A 23,760-nucleotide genomic window follows, 5' to 3' on the forward strand; every position below is an offset into this window, starting at 1 on the left:
CGGAGTTGTAGGCCTTCCCAACTAACTGTACTCTTCTGGCTATCTTGCTAGAGGCGGGAATAAGTAGCCCACGTCCCTGAGTGTACCGTGTGGTGCTCACCCGTATGGCCGGTGACTCGGGGCCTTCTAATGGCTTCCGCTCCACGATGGCGGTGCTGGTCCCACGCGTGTGACCGTGCCTTCGGGCTTCTGGGCCAGAGGACCTGAAATCCTCTGCCGGACGGTTTCTGCTGCTGGGTAGGAGTTAGTCCCCACAGCCTCGGACTCCGGGTCCGGTAAGAAATCTTCTCAGTCAGGGCGAGCTCTGTAGCTGCCAGCCCCTGACTCGTTGTAACACTGCTCCCCACAGAGCTCCTGATGTTTCTTGCTATGCTGCTTCTCTTCTCTACTCTTGTTCTGTCTTCTTTTTCACTCACTCTGCCTCAGCCCCGGGTTTATATAGGGGAAGTCCTTCCCCTCCCAAGACTGGGCAGGAGGTGTGGCATGCACAGGATCCCTGACCAAAGGACCTCCCACCTGCTCTCAGACGTAATATCTCTATCACTGTGGCAACCAGACCCCTGGGGTGTCACATTCCCCCCTAGTGAAATTTAGTACTCCGGGACTAAACATATTTTTTTTTTTAGAAAAACATAACAAGGTATAACAATAACAATACAATAAGAAAAACACATAAGATGGTTACGGCGTGTCCGCAACCGGGTGCAGTTTTGAAAAGCAAGGTGTCCATTTCACCAAAACAGGGAGACGTAACCAGGTAGGGGCCTGTCCTGCCCCGAGTCCTTAACAGTCTTTAGTCCATCCTGGGTTACGCTCCAACTATGTACAAGGATTCCCGGTAAATCCACCAAGGACTCCTAAAAAGAACTAGAAACACAAAATTATACACAAGCAACTATAAACAAGTAAACATTATAAGATAGCTTAAACATTTAGATCCTCCAACGTGCGGGTAGCTGGCCTCTAGTGGCCCTAGTGGACCTACGGAGCTGACTGTCTGGCCCTGAACTACAGGGTGTAGGAGCTGCCAAGGGTAAACTGGGCAGCTGTCCATGGGCCCTCTGGCTCACTAGGGGTATGGCATGCTCACTATAAGCAGAGGGTTGATTTTCCGGGTCTGCTTGTGTAGAGTCTTCTGCCTCCTGGACCGGCTGTTCTTCCAGCTCTACCGGTTGCTCCGTAGGTTCTTGGGATGATGGTTGGAGGAAGGTGAGTACGGGTACCACAACTGCACCATTGACTTGAGTCCAAGACCGAGGGAAGTCCCCGAGCACGGTACTAACCATATCTTCCCTTTCCTCTACGGGTCGATGGTCTTCTTGTTCCTCTTCAGGGTTCCTCAGTTGTTCAGGACACTTCTTCAGGTGGTCCCGGGATACAATGGCTGTGGTTTCCCCTCCGTCTTTACTGATGGTACAGACCTTCGGGTTTTCGTGGCTTGAGGGCAGTACGGTGTACGGGTCCTTCTCCCACTGGTCGTCCAACTTGTGGAGCCGTCTCTTCCTCTTCAAGACCTGCTCTCCGGGTACCAGGGGAACAGCGGGAGCATACTGGTTGTAAGTTTTCTCTTGTCTTTCCCTAGCCTGACAGAGACTTCGCTCCACGCTCTCCTGTACTCTCCGGTACTGCTGCTGCCTCTCTGTGTCCCAGTCTGTTTCTGGTGAAGTGTCCTCGGGTGTCAGGACTCCCATTTCCAGGTCAACAGGTAACTTACCAGGTCTTGCCCTCATTAGGTAAGCCGGGGTACAGTTGGTGGAACCTACCGGGATGTGGTTGTATAGGTCCACCAGATCGGGCAACTTTTCAGGCCACAGACTGCGTTCTTCCAGGGGCAATGTTTTTAGAAGATCCATTACCACCTGGTTCATTTTTTCACAAAGTCCATTAGTCTGCGGATGGTAGGGTGTCGTCCTTATCTTCCGGCAGCCATACAGATTGCAGAATTCCTGGAAGACCTCCGCTTCAAAGGCAGGTCCCTGGTCCGTCAGCACTTGGTCCGGGTACCCGTGTGGACGGCAAAAGTGCTGCTGGAAGGCTCTAGCTGCTGTTTGAGCCGTTAAGTCCTTGACGGGGACGACAACCAGAAACCGGGAGTAATGATCCACGATGGTTAACGCGTAGACGTAGCCACTTCTGCTTGGGGTCAGTTTTACATGATCCAAGGCTACCAGTTCCAACGGTTGCCGGGTGACGATGGACTGCAGGGGAGTCTTCTGGCTGGCGCGGTCCTTCCTTCTCAGGTTGCACGGGCCACAGTCTCTGCACCACTTCTCAATGGTTCCCCTCATGCCTACCCAGTGGAATCGCTCGCGCAGCAGGAACTCCAGCTTCTTCCACCCGAAGTGTCCAGCTCCGTCGTGGTATGCCTCCATCACCATGGCTGCGTCTCTTCGTGGCACCACTACTTGCCAGAGTAATTCATGCGTCCGGGAGTTAACCATTCTGCGGCACAACTTCCCTTTGTAAAGGAACAGTCGACTCTTCTCTGCCCATAGTTGTTTGGCTTCCTCCGGAGCGTCTGGTTCAAGGCGAGCCTCCGGCCGAGTCAGCATCTCCTTCACCAGTCGGACGGCAGGGTCGCTGTCTTGCGTTTCCGCCCAGTTGTAGTGAGGTAAGGGGTTCAACGTAGCAGCCTGCTTACTCCTTACCCGGTGGGAATACTGGATAGTCCCATGACGGTGGAACGCAGGGAGTTCAATTTCTTCCAGTCCCTCCGGATCTTCTCCTTCGTCCGGCAGGTTGGGCATCCTGGACAGGGCGTCCGCGTTAGTATTGGAGCGCCCTGCCCGGTATTTGATTATGAACTCGTAGTTGGACAGACGGGCCATCCACCTCTGCTCCAGGGCACCGAGTCTTGCCGTGTCCAGGTGTGTCAACGGGTTGTTATCCGTGTACACGGTGAACCGGGAAGAAGCAAGGTAATGCTTAAAGCGCTCAGTGACTGCCCATACCACGGCCAGGAACTCTAGCTTAAATGAGCTATAATTCTCGGGGTTCCTTTCGGTGGGTCGCAGTTTTCGGCTGGCGTAGGCGATTACTCGTTCTTTCCCCTGCTGGATCTGGGACAGTACGGCTCCTAGCCCGATGTTACTGGCGTCGGTGTAGAGGATGAAGGGCTGGCTATAATCCGGGTACGCCAAGATTTCATCCCCCGTGAGGGCCATCTTCAGCTGGCGGAAGGACTCTTCTTCTAGCTCTTCCCATTTGAAGGGCGGCTTCTGGTTCTTGGCCTTCCGGGACTGGCCTATCAGGAGGTCCTGCATAGGCGCTGCCTTTTTGGTGAAACCGGGAATAAACCTTCGGTAGTAGCCTACCAACCCGAGGAACTGCCGCACTTCTTTTACGCTGGAGGGGCTTGGCCATCCCTTAATTGCGGTGATCTTATCGGGGTCGGGAGCCACTCCGTCAGCGCTCACCACGTGTCCCAGGTACTGCACCTTTGGTTTCAGGAGGTGACACTTGGAGGGTTTCACCTTTAGGCCGTAACTCGCCAGAGCTTCGAACACCTCCGCCAGGTGTTTCAGGTGGTCCTCATAAGTTTTGGAGTATACGATGACATCGTCCAGGTACAACAGGACCGTCTCGAAGTTTCTGTGGCCCAGACAGCACTCCATTAATCGTTGGAAGGTTCCTGGGGCGTTGCAGAGTCCGAACGGCATGCAGGTGAACTCACTAAGTCCCATCGGGGTGGTGAATGCGGTCTTCTCCCGGTCCGCCTCTGCTACAGGAACCTGCCAGTACCCGCTAGTGAGATCCAAGGTAGAGAAGAAGTTAGCAGATCTTAAAGCAGCCAATGACTCCTCTATCCTTGGTAAGGGGTACGCATCCTTGTGTGTGATACGGTTGATTTTCCGGTAATCTACACACATCCTCATGGTGTTGTCTTTCTTTTTGACTAAAACTAGCGGGGCTGCCCAGGGGCTACAGCTATCCCGGATTACCCCAGCCTCCTTCATGTCTCTAAGCATCCCCTTGGCGTGTTGGTAATGTGCAGGGGGTACGGGTCGATACCTCTCTTTTATGGGAGGATGATCTCCCGTGGGGATGCGGTGTTCTACCCCCTTGACTCGCCCGAAGTCTAACGGGTGTTTACTAAACACTCTCTCATACTCTTGAACCACCCGGTAGACTCCCTGTTTCTGGTGGGAGGGAGTGGAGTCAGTTCCCAAGTGTAGTTGCTGACACCAATCCTCCATTACTTTCTTAGAGCCGTTACCTTCCTCCGGGTGAGATGGAGGCAAGGGTTCCACAGACTGTATAGAGTTTTGGTTGATGGTATATAATTTTGCTAGCGTGGCATACCGGGGCAGGTACACTTCCCTCTCCCCGATATTGATTATGCGAACGGGCACCCTCCCATGGCGTACATTGACCACCCCCCGTGCTGTCAAAATGGTGGGCCTACTGTCTGAGTAAACTGGTTCTACCATTGCCTGGTAATCTCTACCTCTCAGACCAATAGCTGCCCGGCACCAAATCATCATTTCGCTTTTTGGGGGCATGGCAATAGGGAAAGGGTCACACATTCTTACGCTACCAATCTCACCGCCGGAGAGTTCCACCTGTTGCCGTCGCATCAGTGCCCGGATCTCTTTCTGGAGCACTCGCTGCTCGCCGGAGCTGGCGTTCTTGGCAACCTGCTGTAGAAGGAAAATCACCTCTGCAAGACAATTCTCAATTACATTAGTTCCTAGAGTTATTTTTGGGTGGCTCTCATGTTTGTCAATGTCTACAATGATCAGTCCCTGTGCTGCCAGTTCGACTCTACCGATTTTGATGGTCACCTCTTTAAATCCGATCTGTGGCACGGGCTGGCCATTGCTGGCGATGATACTCAAGTCGTCGTCAGGGTAGCGGGTAATATCCGAGTCATTCCAGTACTGCTTAAAGAGCACGTACGGGATAGTGGTGACCTGTGACCCGGTGTCCAGTAGGGCACTCATGGGAATGCCATCCAGTACCACAGGCAAGACTGGACGTCCTCCCACATATCTGTCGCGCCAGTTCGATGGGCCTGGTGATCTTTTTCCTGGGGGTTGGCCCTCTACCCCAGGTTGTGCCCGTTTAAAGAACAGTACCTTTCCATATGTCCGGGTTGATTGCAGCGGCGGCAGATGGGTCATCCGTCCTCGCTGTATCGGTCACTGGGTCTTCCTCTGGCCGGTGGGGTCCTCCTTGGTCGACGCCATGGGATGTCCTCCGGTCCGGATGCCAGCTGGATCTTCCCTGGGGTGGAAACCTGTAAAGACTGCACAGTTCGGGTTAGCGCAGCAACGCTCTTAGCTAGCTCTTGGACCTGATGGCGTAGGTCTGGAGCCGGGTCATTGTCCAAAGCCTGCGCATCAGCTCCCACAGGCCCTGCCGACAAGGGCGCCGCCTCCTGGTGGTAAGTGATAGCTGGGCGCCTGTGGGTCACAACGCCACCCGGTGCCGGTTCTCGGAGCACCCGGATGGCTCTGTCCTTGAACTGTGCAAAGTCCAGATGGGGATCCTGTAAGGCCATTGCCCGCAACTGGGTTCGGTGGGCATTGCAATATAAACCCTCTATAAATTGTTCAGTCAACAGCCTGTCCTCGTTTCCCACCCCATCAGGGTCGGTCTGCTTTATGGCCCTCAGGGCCTCTTGTAGGTTTAGTGCATAGTCCCTTATACTCTCATGCGCTCGCTGCTTGCACCCGTAGAATCTAAGCTTAATCTCGGCTGAGGTGCGGGTATCAAAGGTGTCCTTCAGCCGGGTTAGTATCCCTGCGACAGTCTTCCTCCCAGGTGGCCAGGATTTTACTTCCCTTTTGGCTGCCCCGGTTAGTTGGGCCACCAGGATGCTCACTTTTTGCTCTTCTGTGAGGGGGTACACCTGGAAGAGGCTATCCAGCTTTTCTCTAAAGTCATGCAGGGTATGTGACTCCCCTGAGTACTGGGGTAGCCAAGCTGCTCCCGGGATATAGGGCATGGTGAAGGGCATAACTGCAGCAGCGGTGGCGCTGGCGGGGGTTGAGGCAGTGAAGCTCTCCTCCGTATCCGACATCTTCCTCCCCCCCTAGTGGACCGTGGCCTACCTTGCGATGATCCTGTTCCGTAGGCCGCGGCTCCGCAGTGGATCGTCAGGGTTGAGGACCTTCCGTCGCGCTCCGGTGACGTCGGCGTCTGCTGGGCTCCTTCCAGGACCTTACGCAACGTCCGGACGTGAGGCGGGGCTTCAGTTCTCGCGCGCTTTCGGAGTCCACGCCCCTCTTCTTCCCGCGCGGCGTCTTCAAGATGGCGTCCAATGGCGGGAAAACTCCACGGATGGCGGGAAGAAGGTCGAAGATGGCGCCGGATGGCGGGAAAACTTCGCGGATGGCGGGAAGAAGGTAGAAGATGGCGCCGGATGGCGGGAAACCTCCACGGATAGCGGGAATCTTCACCACTGGTAAGTTTGAACAGTCTTTGCTTTTCAGGCACGCAGTACCCGGTGGTTGCGGGCACAAAATCCTGCCGACTACGCCAAAGTTGACGCGCCCCTGGGCCTGTGTCGCGCTGCGTTGCGCACGCGGGAGCTTACCCGGAGCCGGATCTCTTGAGGGTTGTAGTCTCGTGGCGGCGACCCGGTCCGCGCCCAGGGAGTCAAACTGAGCGGCGATGTACTAGCAGTAGATGGTTGGTGACTACGCCACCCGTTGAATGCAGCTATGGAGCTGCCGCTGCAGGGCAGACCGCTGAGGCCGGTGGAAGGATGGTGCAGCGTGGATGGTATAACCCCCAACGGGAGGGGTATGGCCTCAGGGCAGCCGACGTGGATGATGGGGGTAGCAGGAACCACTCAGAGACGGTGCGGTGTAGTTCAGGGTCTTTACTGGTGACAAAGATAGACCCTCCCGGAGTACTTGCTAGTGATAGGGGCCTGGTCAGTCCTTGAGCAGATGGGATCTCCCCTGGCCAGGCGGAGTTGTAGGCCTTCCCAACTAACTGTACTCTTCTGGCTACCTTGCTAGAGGCGGGAATAAGTAGCCCACGTCCCTGAGTGTACCGTGTGGTGCTCACCCGTATGGCCGGTGACTCGGGGCCTTCTAATGGCTTCCGCTCCACGATGGCGGTGCTGGTCCCACGCGTGTGACCGTGCCTTCGGGCTTCTGGGCCAGAGGACCTGAAATCCTCTGCCGGACGGTTTCTGCTGCTGGGTAGGAGTTAGTCCCCACAGCCTCGGACTCCGGGTCCGGTAAGAAATCTTCTCAGTCAGGGCGAGCTCTGTAGCTGCCAGCCCCTGACTCGTTGTAACACTGCTCCCCACAGAGCTCCTGATGTTTCTTGCTATGCTGCTTCTCTTCTCTACTCTTGTTCTGTCTTCTTTTTCACTCACTCTGCCTCAGCCCCGGGTTTATATAGGGGAAGTCCTTCCCCTCCCAAGACTGGGCAGGAGGTGTGGCATGCACAGGATCCCTGACCAAAGGACCTCCCACCTGCTCTCAGACGTAATATCTCTATCACTGTGGCAACCAGACCCCTGGGGTGTCACACAGACACATGCCGACTAGACGTGTGCGGCCTTGCTCAATGCAAAAATGAATTGAGTGAGGCCTGACATGTCCAGTGGGTATGTAGCCAGAAGCATGCAAATCACGTACTTGTGGTCAAATGACCAGCCGCTCCTGGAAGATTCACAAGTCTGCAGTCACATAGAGCGACTGCAGACTTGTATTTCAAGGCCGGACAACCCCTTTAATAGGAGGAAGCTTCAATACCAGGTAAAGCCCATATACAGACATCGTGCTGTTTAAGGGGAGAAAAGCTGACCCCTTATTTATCCTGGACAACATCTCTAAATCTTTACCATGTAATTTTGGCCAAAATGTGGTGCTGATTGCCAGGACCAATTTTTATTTTCACATTTCTCTTTTTTTCCTCCTTTTCTTTCAAGGACCATAAGTTTGTGTTGACACTGAGTTGTTGTTTTTTTTCTCAAAAACCACAAGGAGTTAAAAAAACATGAGTTTTCATTGGAGATTTGGAAAGCTTCAGCTCAAAATACTCAGAAAAAAACATCAGTGTGAACATACCCTAACCTTTCTTACTTGTTGACACAGCTGTATGAGGTCTTGTTTTTTTGTTGGACAAGTTGTAGTTTTGAATAATATAATTCACTTTAACATGTAAAAAAAATTAGAAAAAAATCCAAGTGGGGTAAAACTGTGAAAAAAAAATCCTCAGAATTATAGTAATAATTTGAGTTTTTGTTTTTACGGAGTTCATTGTCCAGTAAAAATGATCTGGCTAGAGTTGGATGGATCGATTCACAGGACTCCGGGCCATCATCCAGGTCAGTAGTCTCTGGCCGCTGTGCAGATCTCTTACCTTTCGGGATCCTTGGGCAACTTTTGTGTGACACCCCAGGGGTCTGGTTGCCACAGTGATAGAGATGTTATGTCTGAGAGCAGGTGGGAGGTCCTTTGGTCAGGGATCCTGTGCATGCCACACCTCCTGCCCAGTCTTGGGAGGGGAAGAACTTCCCCTATATAAACCCGGGGCTGAAGCAGGGTGAGCAGTCAAGGAGAGTAGAGACAAGAAACAGCAGAAGCAATACTACTACGAGTCAGGGGCTGGCAGCTGCAGAGCTCGCCCTGACTGAGAAGCTTTCTTACCGGACCCGGCGTCCGAGGCTGTGGGGACTAACTCTTACCCAGCAGCAGAAGCCGACCGGCAGGGGATTTCAGGTCCTCAGGCCCAGAAACCCGAAGGCACGGTCACACGCGTGGGACCAGCACCGCCATCGTGGAGCGGAAGCCATTAGAAGGCCCCGAGTCACCGGCCATACGGGTGAGCACCACACGGTACACTCAGGGACGTGAGCTACTTATATCCGCTTCTAGCAAGGTAGCCAGAAGAGTACAGTCAGTTTGGGAGGCCTACAACTCCGCCTGGCCAGGGGAGATCCCATCTGCTCAAGGACTGACCAGGCCCCGTTCACTAGCAAGTACTCCGGGAGGGTCTATCGTTGTTACCAGTAAAGACCCTGAATTACACCGCACCGTCTCTGAGTGGTTCCTGCTACCCCCATCATCCACACCTGCTGCCCTGAGGCCATACCCCTCCCGTTGGGGGTTATACCATCTACGCTGCACCATCCATCCACCGGCCTCAGCGGACTGTCCTGCAGCGGCAGCTCCATAGCTGCATTCAACGGGTGGCGTAGTCGTCCTACATCTACCGCTGTTACATCGCCGCTCAGTTTGACTCCCTGGGCACGGACCGGGTCACCGCCACGAGACTACAACCCTCAAGAGATCCGGCTCCGGGTAAGCTCCCGCGTGCGCAACGCAGCGCGACACAGGCCCAGGGGCGCGTCAACTTTTGGCGTAGTCGGCAGGATTTCGTGCCCGCAACCACCGGGTACTGCGTGCCTGAAAAAGAGACTTTTCAAACTTACCTGTGGTGAAGATTCCCGCCATCCGGCGCCATCTTCAGCCTTCTTCCCGCCATCGGTGAAGTTTCCCGCCATCCGGCGCCATCTTCTGCCTTCTTCCCGCCATCCGTGGAGTTTTCCCGCCATTGGACGCCATCTTGAGGACGCCGCGCGGGAAGAAGAGCGGCGTGGACTCCGAAAGCGCGCGAGAACTGAAGCACCGCCTCACGTCCGGACGTTGCGTAAGGTCCTGGAAGGAGCCCAGCAGACGCCGACGTCACAGGAGCGCGACGGAAGGTCCTCAACCCTGACGATCCACTGCGGAGCCGCGGCCTACGGAAGAGGATCATCGCAAAGTAGGCCACGGTCCACTAGGGGGGAGGAAGATGTCGGATACGGAGGAGAGCTTCACTGCCTCAACCCCCGCCAGCGCTACCGCTGCTGCAGTTATGCCCTTCACCATGCCCTATATCCCGGGAGCAGCTTGGCTACCCCAGTACTCAGGGGAGTCACATACCCTGCATGACTTTAGAGAAAAGCTGGATAGCCTCTTCCAGGTGTACCCCCTCACAGAAGAGCAAAAAGTGAGCATCCTGGTGGCCCAACTAACCGGGGCAGCCAAAAGGGAAGTAAAATCCTGGCCACCTGGGAGGAAGACTGTCGCAGGGATACTAACCCGGCTGAAGGACACCTTTGATACCCGCACCTCAGCCGAGATTAAGCTTAGATTCTACGGGTGCAAGCAGCGAGCGCATGAGAGTATAAGGGACTATGCACTAAACCTACAAGAGGCCCTGAGGGCCATTAAGCAGACCGACCCTGATGGAGTGGGAAATGAGGACAGGCTGTTGACCGAACAGTTTATAGAGGGACTGTATTGTAATACCCACCGAACCCAGTTGCGGGCAATGGCCTTACAGGATCCCCATCTGGGCTTTGCACAGTTCAAGGACAGAGCCATCCGGGTGCTCCGAGAACCGGCACCGGGTGGCGTTGTGACCCACAAGCGCCCTGCTATCACTTACCACCAGGAGGCGGCGCCCTTGTCGGCAGGGCCTGTGGGAGCTGATGCGCAGGCTTTGGACAATGACCCGGCTCCAGACCTACACCATCAGGTCCAAGAGCTAGCTAAGAGCGTTGCTGCGCTAACCCGAACTGTGCAGTCTTTACAGGCTTCCACCCCAGGGAAGATCCAGCTGGCATCCGGACCGGAGGACATCCCGTGGCGTCGACCAAGGAGGACCCCACCGGCCAGAGGAAGACCCAGTGACCGATACAGCGAGGACGGACGACCCATCTGCCGCCGCTGCAATCAACCTGGACATATGGCAAGGTACTGTTCTTTAAACGGGCACAACCTGGGGTAGAGGGCCAACCCCCAGGAAAAAGATCACCAGGCCCATCGAACTGGCGCGACAGATATGTGGGAGGACGTCCAGTCTTGCCTGTGGTACTGGATGGCATTCCCATGAGTGCCCTACTGGACACCGGGTCACAGGTCACCACCATCCCGTACGTGCTCTTTAAGCAGTACTGGAATGACTCGGATATTACCCGCTACCCTGACGACGACTTGAGTATCATCGCCAGCAATGGCCAGCCCGTGCCACAGATCGGATTTAAAGAGGTGACCATCAAAATCGGTAGAGTCGAACTGGCAGCACAGGGACTGATCATTGTAGATATTGACAAACATGAGAGTCACCCAAAAATAACTCTAGGAACTAATGTAATTGAAAATTGTCTTGCAGAGGTGATTTTCCTTTTACAGCAGGTTGCCAAGAACGCCAGCTCCGGCGAGCAGCGGGTGCTCCAGAAAGAGATCCGGGCACTGATGCGACGGCAACAGGTGGAACTCTCCGGCGGTGAGATTGGTAGCGTAAGAATGTGTGACCCTTTTCCTATTGCCATGCCCCCAAAAAGTGAAATGATGATTTGGTGCCGGGCAGCTATTGGTCTGAGAGGTAGAGATTACCAGGCAATGGTAGAACCAGTTTACTCGGACAGTAGGCCCACCATTTTGACAGCACGGGGGGTGGTTGATGTACGCCATGGGAGGGTGCCCGTTCGCATAATAAATATCGGGGAGAGGGAAGTGTACCTGCCCCGGTATGCCACGCTAGCCAAATTATATACCATTAACCAAAATTCTATACAATCTGTGGAACCCTTGCCTCCATCTCACCCGGAGGAAGGTAACGGCTCTAAGAAAAACATGGAGGACTGGTGTCAGCAACTACATCTGGGTACTGACTCCACTCCCGCCCACCAGAAACAAGGAGTCTATCGGGTGGTTCAGGAGTACGAGAGAGTGTTCAGTAAACACCCGTTAGACTTCGGGCGAGTCAAGGGGGTAGAACACCACATCCCCACGGGAGACCATCCTCCTATAAAAGAGAGGTATCGACCCGTACCCCCTGCCCACTACCAACACGCCAAGGGGATGCTTAGAGACATGAAGGAGGCTGGGGTGATCAGGGATAGCTGTAGCCCCTGGGCAGCTCCACTAGTCTTAGTCCGAAAGAAAGACAACACCATGAGGATGTGTGTAGATTACCGGAAAATCAATCGTATCACACACAAGGATGCGTACCCCTTACCAAGGATAGAGGAGTCATTGGCTGCTTTAAGATCTGCTAACTTCTTCTCTACCTTGGATCTCACTAGCGGGTACTGGCAGGTTCCTGTAGCAGAGGCGGACCGGGAGAAGACCGCATTCACCACCCCGATGGGACTTAGCGAGTTCACCTGCATGCCGTTCGGACTCTGCAACGCACCGGGAACCTTCCAACGACTAATGGAGTGTTGTCTGGGCCACAGAAACTTCGAGACGGTCCTGTTGTACCTGGACGATGTCATCGTATATTCCAAGACGTATGAGGACCACCTGAAACACCTGGCGGAAGTGTTCGAAGCTCTGGCAAGTTACGGCCTAAAGGTGAAACCCTCCAAGTGTCACCTCCTGAAACCAAAGGTGCAGTACCTGGGACACGTGGTGAGCGCTGACGGAGTGGCTCCCGACCCTGATAAGATCACCGCAATTAAGGAATGGCCAAGCCCCTCCAGCGTAAAAGAAGTGCAGCAGTTCCTCGGGTTGGTAGGCTACTACCGAAGGTTTATTCCCGGTTTCACCAAAAAGGCAGCACCTATGCAGGACCTCCTGATAGGCCAGTCCCGGAAGGCCAAGAACCAGAAGCCGCCCTTCAAATGGGAGGAGCTGGAAGAAGAGTCCTTCCGCCAGCTGAAGATGGCCCTCACGGGGGACGAAATCCTGGCGTACCCGGATTATAGCCAGCCCTTTATCCTCTACACCGACGCCAGTAACATCGGGCTAGGAGCCGTACTGTCCCAGATCCAGCAGGGGAAGGAACGAGTAATCGCCTACGCCAGCCGAAAACTGCGACCCACCGAAAGGAACCCCGAGAATTACAGCTCATTTAAGCTAGAGTTCCTGGCCGTAGTATGGGCAGTCACCGAGCGCTTTAAGCATTACTTCGCTTCTTCCCGGTTCACCGTGTACACGGATAACAACCCGTTGACACACCTGGACACGGCAAGACTCGGTGCCCTGGAGCAGAGGTGGATGGCCCGTCTGTCCAACTACGAGTTCACAATCAAATACCGGGCAGGACGCTCCAATACCAACGCGGACGCCCTGTCCAGGATGCCCAACCTGCCGGACGGAGAAGATCCGGAGGGACTGGAAGAAGTTGAACTCCCTGCGTTCCACCGTCATGGGACTATCCAGTATTCCCACCGGGTAAGGAGTAAGCAGGCTGCTACGTTGAACCCCTTACCCCACTACAACTGGGCGGAAACGCAAGACAGCGACCCTGCCGTCCGACTGGTGAAGGAGATGCTGACTCGGCCGGAGGCTCGCCTTGAACCAGACGCTCCGGAGGAAGCCAAACAACTATGGGCAGAGAAGAGTCGACTGTTCCTTTACAAAGGGAAGTTGTGCCGCAGAATGGTTAACTCCCGGACGCATGAATTACTCTGGCAAGTAGTGGTGCCACGAAGAGACGCAGCCATGGTGATGGAGGCATACCACGACGGAGCTGGACACTTCGGGTGGAAGAAGCTGGAGTTCCTGCTGCGCGAGCGGTTCCACTGGGTAGGCATGAGGGGAACCATCGAGAAGTGGTGCAGAGACTGTGGCCCGTGCAACCTGAGAAGGAAGGACCGTGCCAGCCAGAAGACTCCCCTGCAGTCCATCGTCACCCGGCAACCGTTGGAACTGGTAGCCTTGGATCATGTAAAACTGACCCCAAGCAGAAGTGGCTACGTCTACGCGTTAACCATCGTGGATCATTACTCCCGGTTTCTGGTTGTCGTCCCCGTCAAGGACTTAACGGCTCAAACAGCAGCTAGAGCCTTCCAGCAGCACTTTTGCCGTCCACACGGGTACCCGGACCAAGTGCTGACGGACCAGGGACCTGCCTTTGAAGCGGAGGTCTTCCAGGAATTCTGCAATCTGTATGGCTGCCGGAAGATAAGGACGACACCCTACCATCCGCAAACTAATGGACTTTGTGAGAAAATGAACCAGGTGGTAATGGATCTTCTAAAAACGTTGCCCCTGGAAGAACGCAGTCTGTGGCCTGAGAAGTTGCCCGATCTGGTGGACCTATACAACCACATCCCGGTAGGTTCCACCAACTGTACCCCGGCTTACCTAATGAGGGCAAGACCTGGTAAGTTACCTGTTGACCTGGAAATGGGAGTCCTGACACCCGAGGACACTTCACCAGAAACAGACTGGGACACAGAGAGGCAGCAGCAGTACCGGAGAGTACAGGAGAGCGTGGAGCGAAGTCTCTGTCAGGCTAGGGAAAGACAAGAGAAAACTTACAACCAGTATGCTCCCACTGTTCCCCTGGTACCCGGAGAGCAGGTCTTGAAGAGGAAGAGACGGCTCCACAAGTTGGACGACCAGTGGGAGAAGGACCCGTACACCGTACTGCCCTCAAGCCACGAGAACCCGAAGGTTTGTACCATCAGTAAAGACGGAGGGGAAACCACAGCCATTGTATCCCGGGACCACCTGAAGAAGTGTCCCGAACAACTGAGGAACCCTGAAGAGGAACAAGAAGACCATCGACCCGTAGAGGAAAGGGAAGATATGGTTAGTACTGTGCTCGGGGACTTCCCTCGGTCTTGGACTCAATTCAATGGTGCAGTTGTGGTACCCGTACTCACCTTCCTCCAACCAGCATCCCAAGCACCTACGGAGCAACAGGTAGAGCTGGAAGAACAGCCGGTCCAGGAGGCAGAAGACTCCACACAAGCAGAACAGGAGGATCAACCCTCTGCTTATAGTGAGCCTGCCGTACCCCTAGTGAGACAAAGAGCCGGTAGACAGCTGCCCAGTTTACCCTTGACAGCTCCTACACCCTGTAGTTCAGGGCCAGACAGTCAGCTCCGTAGGTCCACTAGGGCCACTAGAGGCCAGTTACCCGCACGCTGGAGGATTTGAAGTGTATAAATGGTTTTATTTATGTTTATCTGTGTATTGTTGCTTGTGTATAATTTTGTGTTTCCAGTTATTTTTAGGAATCCTTGGTGGATTTACCGGGAATCCTTGTACATAGTTGGAGCGTAACCCAGGACGGACTAAAGACTGTTAAGGACTCGGGGTAGGACAAACCCCTACCTGGTTACGTCTCCCTGTTTTGGTGAAATGGACACCTTGCTTTTCTTCAAAGACTGCACCCGGTTACGGACATGCCGTAACCAACTTTATATGTTTTTCTTATTGTATTATTATTGTTTTTATCTTGTTATGTTTTTCTAAAATATGTTTAGTCCCGGAGTACTAAATTTCACTAGGGGGGAATGTGACACCCCAGGGGTCTGGTTGCCACAGTGATAGAGATGTTATGTCTGAGAGCAGGTGGGAGGTCCTTTGGTCAGGGATCCTGTGCATGCCACACCTCCTGCCCAGTCTTGGGAGGGGAAGAACTTCCCCTATATAAACCCGGGGCTGAAGCAGGGTGAGCAGTCAAGGAGAGTAGAGACAAGAAACAGCAGAAGCAATACTACTACGAGTCAGGGGCTGGCAGCTGCAGAGCTCGCCCTGACTGAGAAGCTTTCTTACCGGACCCGGCGTCCGAGGCTGTGGGGACTAACTCTTACCCAGCAGCAGAAGCCGACCGGCAGGGGATTTCAGGTCCTCAGGCCCAGAAACCCGAAGGCACGGTCACACGCGTGGGACCAGCACCGCCATCGTGGAGCGGAAGCCATTAGAAGGCCCCGAGTCACCGGCCATACGGGTGAGCACCACACGGTACACTCAGGGACGTGGGCTACTTATATCCGCTTCTAGCAAGGTAGCCAGAAGAGTACAGTCAGTTTGGGAGGCCTACAACTCCGCCTGGCCAGGGGAGATCCCATCTGCTCAAGGACTGGCCAGGCCCCGTTCACTAGCAAGTACTCCGGGAGGGTCTATCGTTGTTACCAGTAAAGACCCTGAATTACACCGCACCGTCTCTGAGTGGTTCCTGCTACCCCCATCATCCACACCTGCTGCCCTGAGGCCATACCCCTCCCGTTGGGGGTTATACCATCTACGCTGCACCATCCATCCACCGGCCTCAGCGGACTGTCCTGCAGCGGCAGCTCCATAGCTGCATTCAACGGGTGGCGTAGTCGTCCTACATCTACCGCTGTTACATCGCCGCTCAGTTTGACTCCCTGGGCACGGACCGGGTCACCGCCACGAGACTACAACCCTCAAGAGATCCGGCTCCAGGTAAGCTCCCGCGTGCGCAACGCAGCGCGACACAGGCCCAGGGGCGCGTCATTTGGACAACTTCTAAACTCATTTGCTCCCTCTACTGGTGGTTGTGGGCAAACACAACCTTATATTTTAAGTTGACCATATGCCTATACAAGGTGTTTTTAGCTCTGTAAGAAAGCTTGAACAAATCTACAGATACATTATAGCAGAATATTAAACCAATTTAGAGAAATTAAAGAGTTTGTCCAGTACTTTGATATTTATGAGCCATCCAAAAAGCTCCAAAGAGGCCCCTTATTATTGCAAGCCTTTAAAACCAGCAGTCTTTTCACATAGGCCATAGGGGCCCTTTGGGCCCCATAGGGTCCAGGGCCCGGGTCCAATTGCAATCCCTGTCCCTATTATAGTTACACCCCTGCATCCATATCATCAATGTCAGATTGGTGACGGTACCGGTTGCCAGACTCCCACCGATCAGCTGTTATCGGCTCCAGTTGCAGCCGGATGTAAATATTTCACAGAGCAGAACACACAGCGCCATCCAATGTTTAGTGGCCATTGTGCGGTACTACAGCTCAGCTCCTAGTTGCCTGAATCAGCTCTGTACGCTCTGCACTGCAAGCGGTTTGGTAGTCATTGTTATGACCTTAAATGAACTATGATATTGATGATTACAGCCAAAATATAGTAGCCCAGCTATGCACATTTGAATGTTCTCCTGGGCTAGTGAGTGCCCCAGAGCCAATAGTCATGTACTAATGTGCCAATCTCATTTAGCTGATTGACAGATGTTACTTCAGGTCTCCCATTCATTAGTTACATACATTACTATACCCATAAGATAATGATCTACTATCCCAGTCTGGCCATAGACAACTGTTCTGTCCATTACATGGTAATATATTGTGTAGCGTATCATTAACCAACTCTGGTAATGATATCAAATTCATACATAAAGTCTATCTGGTGTGAGAAAGACCTCGGCACTCAGTAAAGCTACTTTGACTATATATTTTTCATGCCTTCCAAGAAAACAACAAACGTTTCGGTCAACATGACCTTCATCTGTGTTATTTGACCGCTGAGGATAATTAAGGTTGGATGGAGGGGGAGGGGACGATGTGCCCCGGAAGGATTGGGTCCCAATGACCTGTGGCTCTCAAAGAGTGGGGATGTGAAGTGGGGAACGCGGTGTCCACCGATTGGGCAGGCTTCGGAACAAGCGGTGTGTGTCACCCAGGGGGAATATAGGGGACTCGGTACCCGGGCCTATTACCTTGTTTAGGATGTCACGGCAGTCGGCTCCCGGGCCCGTACTCTGGGTCTCTCTTTAAAAAGGGGTTTTAGTGTACAGTTTGTCTTGTGACGCCACCTGTGGTATCTGGTAAGGTTTACCAGCGCTGCTGCAGACCTCCGGGGGGTGATGGGATGGCAGCTGGGATGTTTCTGCTCCCCCCGGGGCAGTGTAGGTGCAAATGGTGGTGATTCTGGGGCTTGCAGTGCAGGAGAGATGGCGCAGCAGGAGTAACTGACAGAGACAGGAGATTCACTTCAGTACCTTTGCTGGTGCGGATGTCAGGTACGGTCCAGGGTACTCGGTAGGAGGGGTGCACTTCAGGACTTCTCCCCAGTGAGCGGGTATAAGGCCTCCTGGTCCGTGTCTCCCTCTCTCTAAGCTCCTGGCCAGCCTGCAACTGGGCCTAGCTTCTGTGTCGTGCTGTTCCTTCACCTGTCGCTTGGTAGTAGGACCTTTTTCTGGCAACCACTATCCCTGGACGCCGGGCCCTTCGTGGTTCCTAGTCCTGTCAAGGGTTTAGCTTCAGGTCGACCAGGGACTTGTAGTCCTCCTGGTATGCCGGTGATCCCTACTGGGTATAAAGGACCCTGTAGGCGCGGACCCGGTGTCCGGTTCGTGTCTTGGGGTGAGCCTATGATGCTCCTATGCCCCCTCAACTCCTCTCTCCTCTCCTCCTTGCCTCCGGACACACTCGGGGCCCTCAGTACACAGCAGCCCACGTGCTGCTTCTTCACTGGTCTAAGTGCCAGCACACTATCTGACTGAACTCTCAGACTCAACTGAACTGCCTAACTCCACCCTCCATATATATATATATATATATATATATATATATATCCCTAACAGGGCTCCCTCTGGTGGTTTGAGGTGGAAGGGTGGAGGTGTTTGTTTGTAACGAGGGCCTCTTGTGGAGAAGTCCATCCATGCACCCTTTTGGGTCCTGTGGTACCTGTGAACAGCAGGGTGCCACATTCACCCCTAGTACAATTCAGTACTCCTGGACTGAAGCTTTTTGTAACAGGTTACAACAATAACAGTAATTATAATAACATTAACAATAATTAAGTTACAGTAAGTCCCGTAACCAGGTGTCCATTTCACCGATGAAAGTGCAAAATGAGTAACATTAGGGACCCGCCTGAAAACCCTCAACCTAGGCCCTGGGCGTGGCTACAGGGCATAAGTGATCCAGGTGTTGGACCACGTCTTCGGCCACGCCAAACGGGTTTTTGTTCAGTGGTCAAATAAGGCGGGCACTTTTGATGAGTGCAACTATTTACAAAGACAGTTTTTGGCTGCTCACAGTCCTCAGCCTACCAGTCTCTGTACCCTGACGGGTAACTACAGGCACACATTAATTTCAGTTTACAAAATAAACAATAGGCAATACCCAACTGGGTATCTATTTACACTTTAGGCATTTTGTATTTTAATCCCTAAACCTGGCAGGGATTTGGCCTTGGGTGCTGCGTGTGGACCTTCGTAGCACTGGGGTGATACTGGTGTCTGTGCATGCACTCTCTGCTAACCTATCAGGTGTACGTGCTGGTAGATTATAAAACTACCTCAATCTCTCTATGGGACTGGCAAGTGCACTGATTACTGGGCTTTGAGGCTCTGCTTCAACGGGTGATCCTCCTCTGACTGGGGACTCTTCATGTTCCTGAGCAGGTTCCTCTAGGGCGCTCACAGGTTCTTCTTGTGGTTGATAAAAGTGGATTACTGATATAATAACTGCTCCATCAAGTTGAGGCCAGTCCGCAGGGAAATCTCCTAGAACTATGTAAAGCACATCTTCCTTGGGTTCTTCCGGTGCCATAGGAGGTACTTCTTCCTCCGTTGTCTTCAGTAGACCTGGGCAAACCTTCAAGTGGTCTCTTGAGACTGTTGCGGTTGTCTTACCTCCATCCTTACTAATCAGGCAGGTTTTACTGTTGTCAAATCTGGAGTTTAACACAGTGTAGGGCTCTCTTTCCCACTGGTCATCGAGCTTGTGACCTCTTTTTTTCCGCTTTAGCACTATCTCTCCAGGTGCCAAGGGGTCTGCTGGTGCATGTTTGTTATACTAATCTTCCTGTCTTTCCCTCACCTTGCTTAGACTGTCTTCGACACAGGCCTGTACTTTCCTGTACTGCTCTTGCCGATTTGTGTCCCAATCTTCAGTGGACGTATCTGCAGCAGGTTCTACCACTCCGAGCTCCAGGTCCATGGGCAATTTTCCAGGTCTTGCTCTCATAAGGTACGCTGGGGTACAATTTGTAGAACTCACGGGTATGTGGTTATACAGGTCCACTAGGTCAGGTAGCTTTTCTGGCCACTGGTTCCTTTCTTCCAAAGGTAGGGTTTTCAACAGGTCTATAACGATGTTGTTCATTTTCTCGCACATACCGTTGGTTTGCGGATGATATGGCGTAGTCCGGATCTTCTTGCATCCATACAGGTGGCAGAATTCCTTGAATAGCTCAGCCTCGAAACCAGGGCCTTGATCTGTGAGCACCTTTTCTGGATATCCATGGGGTCTGCAGAAGTAGGCTTGGAGCGTTCTTGCTGCAGTTTCTGCTGTCAGGTCCTTGACAGGGGATACCACCAGGAACCGGGAATAGTGATCCACCATGGTCAGGGCATAGGAGTAGCCTGATCTGCTGGGTGACAGTTTGACGTGATCCAGAGCGTCAATCTCCAGGGGTTGGGTTGTTTTGATGGACTGCAAGGGTGCTTTCTGGCTGCCGTAGTCTTTCCTTCTGAGGCTACAGGGCCCACAATTCTGGCACCACCTTTCTATGGAACTCCGCATTCCAACCCAATAGAATCGGTCCTTCAGCAGGGTTTCCAGCTTCTTCCAGCCAAAGTGACCTGCCTGGTCGTGGTAGGCCTCTAACACCATCTGGATATCTGTCCTAGGTACAACAATCTGCCACACTATTTCATGGGTCTTGGGGTTGACATACCTTCTGCACAGCTTCTCTCTGTAGATGAACAGCCGGCTTCTCTCATTCCACAGGTGTTTGGCTTGTGGGGGAGCATTCTTCTCCAGGTGAGAACCTTCTTGGGTTATCAGTCTTTTGATGAGGCTGACAACCGGGTCACTGTCCTGGGTCTCCTTCCAGCTGTGATGAGGTAGAGGGTTTGGCGTCCTACCATGACATCTTCTGAAGGCGTGTTGCTCATGGACCATTCCATTTCTGTGGAAAGCAGGTAGTTCAATTTCTTCGAGATCATCCACTTCATTCTCGGTGTCTGACTGGTGGGGCATCCTTGACAAGGCATCAGCATTGGTATACTTGTGACCTGCCCGGTACTTGATTGTGAGCTGATAATTTGACAGTCTGGCCACCCAACGCTGTTCCATAGCTCCCAACCTGGCTGTCTCCAGGTGTGTCAAGGGATTATTGTCGGTAAAGGCTGTGAATTTGGTTGAGGCTAGGTAATGCTTGAATCTTTCAGTGATAGCCCAGACCAAGGCCAGGAACTCCAGCTTGAAGGAACTGTAATTCTCCGGGTTCCTCTCAGTAGGGCGAAGCTTCCTACTGGCATGCGCAATTACCTTTTCTCTGCCATTTTGCTTCTGGGACAACACAGCTCCCAGTCCCTCATTGCTGGCGTCGGTATACAACAGGAAAGGCTGGCTGTAGTCAGGGTAAGCTAGGACTTCTTCACCAGTTAGGACTTCCTTCATTGATGCAAAGGACTCAGTCTGCTCTTTGCCCCACTGGAATGGGGGACTTTTTCCTCTTTTTGACTGTCCTACCAGGAGATCTTGTAGAGGTGCTACCTTTTTGGTATAGTCCTTTATGAACCTCCTGTAGTACCCGACCAGCCCCAGGAATTGCCGTACTTCTTTGATGCTTCTCGGTTCAGGCCACTTCTGGATGGCAGTGACCTTCTCCGGGTCTGGTGCTACTCCCTCGGAGCTGACTACGTGTCCCAGGTACTGAACCTTCTGCTTGAGCAGGTGGCACTTAGAAGGTTTTAGTTTCATCCCATACCGGGACAATGCTTCAAATACCTCCGCCAGGTGCTTCAGGTGTCGTGAGTACACGATAACGTCATCCAGGTACAGCAGCACTGTCTCAAAGTTCCGGTGTCCCAAGCAACACTCCATCAACCTCTGGAACGTTCCGGGTGCGTTGCAGAGTCCAAACTGCATGCTGTTGAACTCGCATAATCCCATCGGGGTGGTGAAGGCTGTCTTCTCCTGGTCTTCCTCAGCAACAGAGACTTGCCAGTACCCGCTAGTGAGATCCAATGTAGAGAAGTAATTGGCAGATTTTAGTGCAGCCAGGGATTCCTCTATACGGGGCAAAGGGTATGCATCTTTATATGTTATTCGATTAATTTGTCTATAATCTACACACATCCTCATGCTACCGTCCTTCTTTCTGACCAGGACCAGGGGAGCAGCCCAGGGGCTACAGCTATCCCTTACTACCCCTGCCTTTTTCATGTCATGCCACATTTCCTTGGCTTTTTGGTAATGTGCTGGTGGTACGGGTCTGTAACGCTCTTTAATGGGTGGATGGTTACCGGTTGGTATGTGGTGTTGTACCCCTTTAACCCTTCCAAAATCAAGTGGGTGCTTACTAAACACTTGTTCATATTCCTGAACCACTCTGTAAACACTGTGTTTTTGATGGACAGGAGTGGCGTCAGTTCCAACATGGAGCTGTTGACACCAATCCTCCAGCTGAGCTTCGGAGTCATTGTCCTCCACTGTGTCTGGTGGGGTCAAGAATTCCACTGTGTGTATGGCATCATTATTCACAGTATACAATCTGGCAACAGTGGCGTATATTGGCAATTTAACTTCCTCCTCCCCACAATTTAGGAGACGTACAGGTACCCTTCCATTGCGTACATCAACTACCCCTCTAGCAGTTAGGAGTGTAGGTCTGTGCTCTGAGCTAATGGGCTCCACTACCGCCTGGTAGTTCTGTCCGTTGAGACCTATTGCTGCCCTACACCAAATCAGCATTTCACTCATTGGGGGAATCACAATGGGTATCGGGTCTGTCACCCGTACATTACCAATCTCACCACCTGTTAGCTTTACCTGTTGCTGGTACAGGAGGGCTCGAATTTCTTTCTGGAGCACCTTCCTCTGCCCTGGTTTGGCAGTGTCAGCCATCTGTTGGAGTAAGAACAACACTTCTCCCAAACAGTTACCAACAATATTTGTACCAAGTATCATATACAAGTCTGTATCACCAGGGTTAGACTCCACTACAATCAGCCCTTGGTCCTTTAGTTCCGCTCTCCCCACCTTCACTGTCACGTCCTTAACCCCTACTAGATTAAGAGGAAGGCCATTAGAGGCATACACAGAGAGGTTCGGGGCTGGCGGGTGGAGTTCATCTATGGACCAGTACCTTTTATTGAGGACATCAGGTATGATGGTTAACTGTGAGCCGGTGTCCAGTAATGCAGGTGTTGCTATGCCGTCCAGCACGATGGACAGGAAAGGCCTTCCTCCTACAAACCGGTCGTACCAGCTGGATGGGCCTGGTTGATCTACTCCTGGGTGTCGGCCCTTGGCCCCAAGGTTTGCCCGTTTAAAGGACAGTTCCGCGCGGAGTGGCCTGCCTTGTGGCAACGGTAGCAGATGAATTCTCCCGGAGGGCGACGTTGGTCGTTGGTCGTTGGTCCTCCCACGGGGTGGCATTTTCCTCCTACGGGGTGGCGTCGTCCTTCTTCTTCTCCTCATCCAGGGGAAATCCTCAGAACAGTCGGCGCGTAGGATTCTTCCATCCGGCTCGGGCTCCGCCTGTAGCTGCAGGGCGCTCAGGACAGTGGTCAGGGTTTTACTTAGCTGATGCACTTCAGAGTACAGGCTGTCCAGCTCGCTAGGGGGCACTGTTTGCATCTTTGTTTCAGCCTTTAATGAAGGAGCAGTGGGTGCTGCGGGCACTGGGGCGGCCCCACCCTGGTAACGCTGGATAGCAGTATCTGATGGTTCCAGGGGCTGCAGACCCTTAATAGCCATGTCCTTCAGGGCATCAAAGGTGGCATTTGGATGATCTAAGGCCCACCACCGTACGCTTCTGCTCTCCTCCTGAGACCTCAACCCCCGGATGAACTGTTCTGTCAGCATTTTGTTCTCATCTTGTATGCTGGCTGGACTAACCTGTTTCAGGGCCCGCAGTGCCTCTTGTAGACCCCAGGAATAGTCCCGGATACTGTCCTCAGGTTTCTGGGTACAGTGGTAGAACCCGGAGATCTGTCTCAGTGCGGTTTTCAAAGACAATTTGCAGTCTCTTAAAGATAATGGATACTGATTCCTGGTCTGCGGCTGCCAAGGTTTCAACTTCCCGCTCGGCGGCACCAGTCAATTGTCCCAGCACAACAGCAGCT

Source organism: Phyllobates terribilis, unplaced genomic scaffold (genome assembly GCF_046119375.1).
Source record: "Phyllobates terribilis strain yellow unplaced genomic scaffold, ASM4611937v1 Scaffold_4__5_contigs__length_816908805, whole genome shotgun sequence".
Lineage (NCBI taxonomy): Eukaryota > Metazoa > Chordata > Amphibia > Anura > Dendrobatidae > Phyllobates > Phyllobates terribilis.